Source organism: Arachis stenosperma, chromosome 3 (assembly GCF_014773155.1).
Source record: "Arachis stenosperma cultivar V10309 chromosome 3, arast.V10309.gnm1.PFL2, whole genome shotgun sequence".
Classification (NCBI taxonomy): Eukaryota; Viridiplantae; Streptophyta; class Magnoliopsida; order Fabales; family Fabaceae; genus Arachis; species Arachis stenosperma.
Window position 1 is genome coordinate 84,898,599 of NC_080379.1, and position 5,260 is coordinate 84,903,858.

At 41.7% G+C, this 5,260-nt stretch overlaps 1 non-coding gene across 1 annotated transcript; it reads right to left on the reverse strand.

The window, feature by feature from the left end:
* Positions 1-289: 289 nt before the first annotated feature.
* Positions 290-397, reverse strand: LOC130972648 (small nucleolar RNA R71). Its single transcript, XR_009083812.1, has one exon. It is a non-coding gene; the product is annotated as a small nucleolar RNA R71 (small nucleolar RNA).
* Positions 398-5,260: the final 4,863 nt, after the last annotated feature.

A 5,260-nucleotide genomic window follows, 5' to 3' on the forward strand; every position in this document is an offset into this window, starting at 1 on the left:
CAACTTTGAGCTTAAGCCTCAATTAGTTTCTCTAATGCAACAGAATTGCAAGTTCCATGGACTTCCATTGGAAGATCCTCATCAGTTCTTAGATGAATTCTTGCAAATCTGTGACACTATCAAGACTAATGGGGTTGACCCTGAGGTCTACAGACTTATGCTATTCCCTTTTGCTGTAAGAGACAGAGCTAGGACATGGTTGGACTCACAACCTAAAGAAAGCCTGGACTCATGGGAAAAGCTAGTCAATGCCTTCTTGGCAAAGTTCTTTCCACCTCAAAAATTGAGTAAGCTTAGAGTGGAAGTCCAAACCTTCAGACAGAAGGATGGAGAATCCCTCTATGAAGCTTGGGAAAGATACAAACAATTGATCAGAAAATGTCCTTCTGACATGCTTTCTGAATGGAGCATCATAGGTATTTTCTATGATGGTCTCTCTGAACTATCCAAGATGTCTTTAGATAGCTTTGCTGGAGGATCTCTTCATCTGAAGAAGACGCCTACAGAAGCTCAAGAACTAATTGAAATGGTTGCAAATAACCAATTCATGTACACCTCTGAAAGGAATCCTGTGAACAATGGGACTAATCAGAAGAAAGGAGTTCTTGAGATTGATACTCTGAATGCCATTCTGGCTCAGAACAAGATATTGACTCAACAAGTCAATTTGATTTCTCAAAGTCTGTCTGGAATGCAAAATGCACCAAGCAGTACTAAGGATGCTTCATCTGAAGAAGAAGCTTATGATCCTGAGAACCCTTCAATGGAAGAGGTGAATTACCTAGGAGAACCCTATGGAAACACCTATAATTCTTCATGGAGAAATCATCCAAATTTCTCATGGAAGGATCAACAGAGACATCAACAAGGTTTCAACAACAATAATGGTGGAAGAAACAGGTTTAGCAATGGCAAGCCTTTTCCATCATCTTCTCAGCAACAGACAGAGAATTCTAAGCAGAACCCCTCTGACTTAGCAACTATGGTCTCTGATCTAATCAAAACCACTCAAAGTTTCATGACTGAAACAAGGTCCTCCATTAGGAATTTGGAGGCACAAGTGGGACAGTTGAGCAAGAAAATTACTGAACTCCCTCCTAGTACTCTTCCAAGCAATACAGAAGAAAATCCAAAAGGATAGTGCAAGGCCATCAACATGGCCGAATTTGGAGAGGAAGGAGAGGAAGTGAACGCTACTGAGGAAGACCTCAATGGGCGTGCACTAGCCTCCAATGAGTTCCCTAATGAGGAACCATGGGAATCTGAGGCTCAAAATGAGACCATAGAGATTCCATTGGACTTACTTCTGCCTTTCATGAGCTCTGATGAGTATTCTTCCTCTGAAGAGGATGAGTATGTCACTGAAGAGCAAGTTGCTAAATACCTTGGAGCAATCATGAAGCTAAATGACAAGTTATTTGGAAATGAGACTTGGGAGGATGAACCCCCTTTGCTCACCAAAGAATTGGATGACTTGTATAGGCAGAAATTACCTCAAAAGAGGCAGGACCCTGGGAAGTTCTCCATACCTTGTACCATAGGCACATGACCTTCAAGAAGGCTCTGTGTGACTTAGGGTCAAGTGTAAACCTCATGCCTCTCTCTGTAATGGAGAAGCTAGGGATCTTTGAGGTGCAAGCTGCAAGAATCTCATTAGAGATGGCAGACAACTCAAGAAAATAAGCTCATGGACTTGTAGAGGATGTTTTGGTGAAGATTGAAGACCATTACATCCCTGCTGATTTCATAGTCCTAGAGACTGGGAAGTGCATGGATGAAACCATCATCCTTGGCAGACCCTTTCTAGCCACAGCAAAGGCTGTGATTGATGTTGATGGAGGTGAACTGATCATTCAAGTGAATGAAGAATCCTTTGTGTTTAAGGCTCAAGGATATCCCTCTGTCACCATGGAGAGGAAGCATGAAGAGCTTCTCTCAAATCGGAGTCAAACAGAGCCCCCACAGTCAAACTCTAAGTTTGGTGTTGGGAGGCCACAACCAAACTCTAAGTTTGGTGTTGAACCCCCACATTCAAACTCTAAGTTTGGTGTTGGGAGGTTCCAACATTGCTCTGAGAAAATGTGAGGCTCCATGAGAGCCACCTGTCAAGCTACTGACATTAAAGAAGTGCTTGTTGGGAGGCAACCCAATGTCATATTTTATCTATTTTCCTTTGTTATTTTATGTTTTCTGTAGGTTGATGATCATAGGAAGTCACAAAATCAATTGAAAAAGTAAAAACAGAATGAAAAACAGGAAGAAAAACAGCACACCCTGGAGGAAGAACCTACTGGCGTTTAAACGCCAGTAAGGCTAGCAGATGGGCGTTTAACGCCCAGTCTGGCACCATTCTGGGCGTTTAACGCCAGAAAGAGGCACCAGACTGGCGTTAAACGCCAGAAAAGGGCAAGAACCTGGCGTTAAACGCCAGAAATGGGCACCAGCCCGGCGTTTAACGCCAGAATTGGCTCAAAACGCATTTTTGCATGCCATTTAGTGCAGGGATGACTTTTCCTTGACACCTCAGGATCTGTGGACCCCACAGGATCCCTACCAACCCCACCACTCTCTCTCTCTTCTTCACCCATTCACCAATCACCTCAATACCTCTTCCCCAAAAACCCTTCACCTATCAAATCCCATCTTCTCTTCACCACTCACATCCATCCTTCACAAAACCCCACCTACCTCACCCTTCAAATTCAAACCACTTTTCCTCCCAAACCCACCCATACATGACCGAACCATGAGCCCCCCTCTCCTATATAAACCCTTCTTCACCCCTTCATTTTCACACAACCTAAACACCACTTCTCACCCTCTTTGGCCGAACACAAAAGCCATTCCCTTCTTCCTCATTTCTTCTTCTTCTACTCTCTTCTTTCTTCTTTTGCTCGAGGACGAGCAAACCTTTTAAGTTTGGTGTGGTAAAAGCGTTGCTTTTTCGTTTTTCCATAACCATTTATGGCATCCAAGGCCGGAGAAACCTCTAGAAAGAGGAAAGGGAAGGCAAAAGCTTCCACCTCCGAGTCATGGGAGATGGAGAGATTCATCTCAAGGGTGCATCAAGACCACTTCTATGAAGTTATGGCCTTGAAGTAGGTGATCCCCGAGGTCCCCTTTTCACTCAAAAAGGGTGAATATCCGGAGATCCGACATGAGATCCGAAGAAGAGGTTGGGAAGTCCTCACCAACCCCATTCAACAAGTCAGAATCTTAATGGTTCAAGAGTTCTATGCCAATGCATGGATCACCAAGAACCATGATCAAAGTGTGAACCCGGATCCAAAGAATTGGCTTACAATGGTTCGGGGGAAATACTTAGATTTTAGTCCGGAAAATGTGAGGTTGGCATTCAACTTGCCCATGATGCAAGGAGATGAACATCCTTACACTAGAAGGGTCAACTTTGATCAAAAGTTGGACCAAGTCCTCACAGACATTTGTGAAGAGGGCGCCCAATGGAAGAGAGATTCAAGAGGAAAACCGGTTCAATTGAGAAGGCATGACCTCAAACCCGTGGCTAGAGGATGGTTGGAGTTTATCCAACGCTCAATCATTCCCACTAGCAACTGGTCCGAAGTTACTATAGACCGGGCTATCATGATTCATAGCATCATGATTGGAGAAGAAATAGAAGTTCATGAGGTTATAGCTCAAGAACTTTATAAGGTGGCAGACAAGTCCTCTACCTTGGCAAGGTTAGCCTTTCCTCATCTTATTTGTCACCTCTGTTATTCAGTTGGAGTTGACATAGAGGGAGACACCCCCATTGATGAGGATAAGCCCATCACTAAGAAAAGGATGGAGCAAATAAGAGACCCCTCTCATCATGAGATCCCTGAGATGCCTCAAGGGATGCACTTTCCTCCATAAGACTATTGGGAGCAACTGAACACCTCCCTATGAGAATTAAGTTCCAACATGGGACAACTAAGGGTGGAGCACCAAGAACATTCCATCATCCTCCATGAAATTAGAGAAGATCAAAGAATCATGAGAGAGGAGCAACAAAGACAAGGAAGAGACATTGAGGAGCTCAAGCACTTCATAAGACCTTCAAGAGGAAGAACAAGCCGCCATCACTAAGGTGGACCCGTTCTTTAATCTCCTTGTTCTTTATTTTCTTGTTTTTTTTCCGAATTTTAGTGCTTATGTTTATCTATGTTTGTGTCTTGTGATCATTAGTGTCTTAGTGTCTATGCCTTAAAGTTATGAATGTCCTATGAATCCATCACCTCTCTTGAATAAAAAATGTTCTTAATTGAAAAGAGAAAGAATTGCATGAATTTTGAATTTTATAATAGTTTAATTATTTTGATGTGGTGGCAACACTTTTGTTTTCTGAATGCATGCTTAAACAGTGCATATGTCTTTTGAATTTGTGATTCATGAATGTTGGCTCTTGAAAGAATGATGAAAAAGGAGACATGTTACTGAGGATCTGAAAAATCACCAAAATGATTCTTGAAGCAAGAAAAAGCAGTGAATACAAAAAAAATCAAAAAAAAAAGAGAAAAGAGACGAAAAAAAGAAAGAAAAAAGAAAGGAATAAAGTTGTGATCCAAGGCAAAAAGAGTGTGCTTAAGAACCCTGAGCACCTCTAATTGGGGACTCTAGCAAAGCTTAGTCACAATCTGAAAAGGTTCACCCAATTATGTGTCTGTGGCATGTATGTATCCGGTGGTAATACTGGAAGACAGAGTGCTTTGGGCCACAGCCAAGACTCAATAAGTAGCTGTGTTCAAGAATCATCATACTTAGCTAGGAGAATCAATAACACTATCTGGATTCTGAGTTCCTAAAGAAGCCAATCATTCTGAGTTTCAAAGGATAGAGTGAGATGCCAAAACTGTTCAGAGGCAAAAAGCTAAAAGCCCCGCTCATCTAATTAATACTGATCTTCATAGATGTTTTTGGAATTCATTGCATATTCTCTTCTTTTTATCTTATTTGATTTTCAGTTGCTTGAGGACAAGCAACAATTTAAGTTTGGTGTTGTGATGAGCGGATAATTTGTACGCTTTTTGGCATTGTTTTTTAGTATGTTTTTAGTATATTTGGTTTAGTTTTTAGTATATTTTTATTAGTTTTTAGTTAAAATTCACTTTTCTGGACTTTACTATGAGTTTGTGTGTTTTTCTGTGTTTTCAGGTATTTTCTGGCTGAAATTGAGGGACCTGAGCAAAAATCTGATTCAGAGACTGAAAAGGACTGCAGATGCTGTTGGATTCTGACCTCCCTGCACTCGAAGTGGATT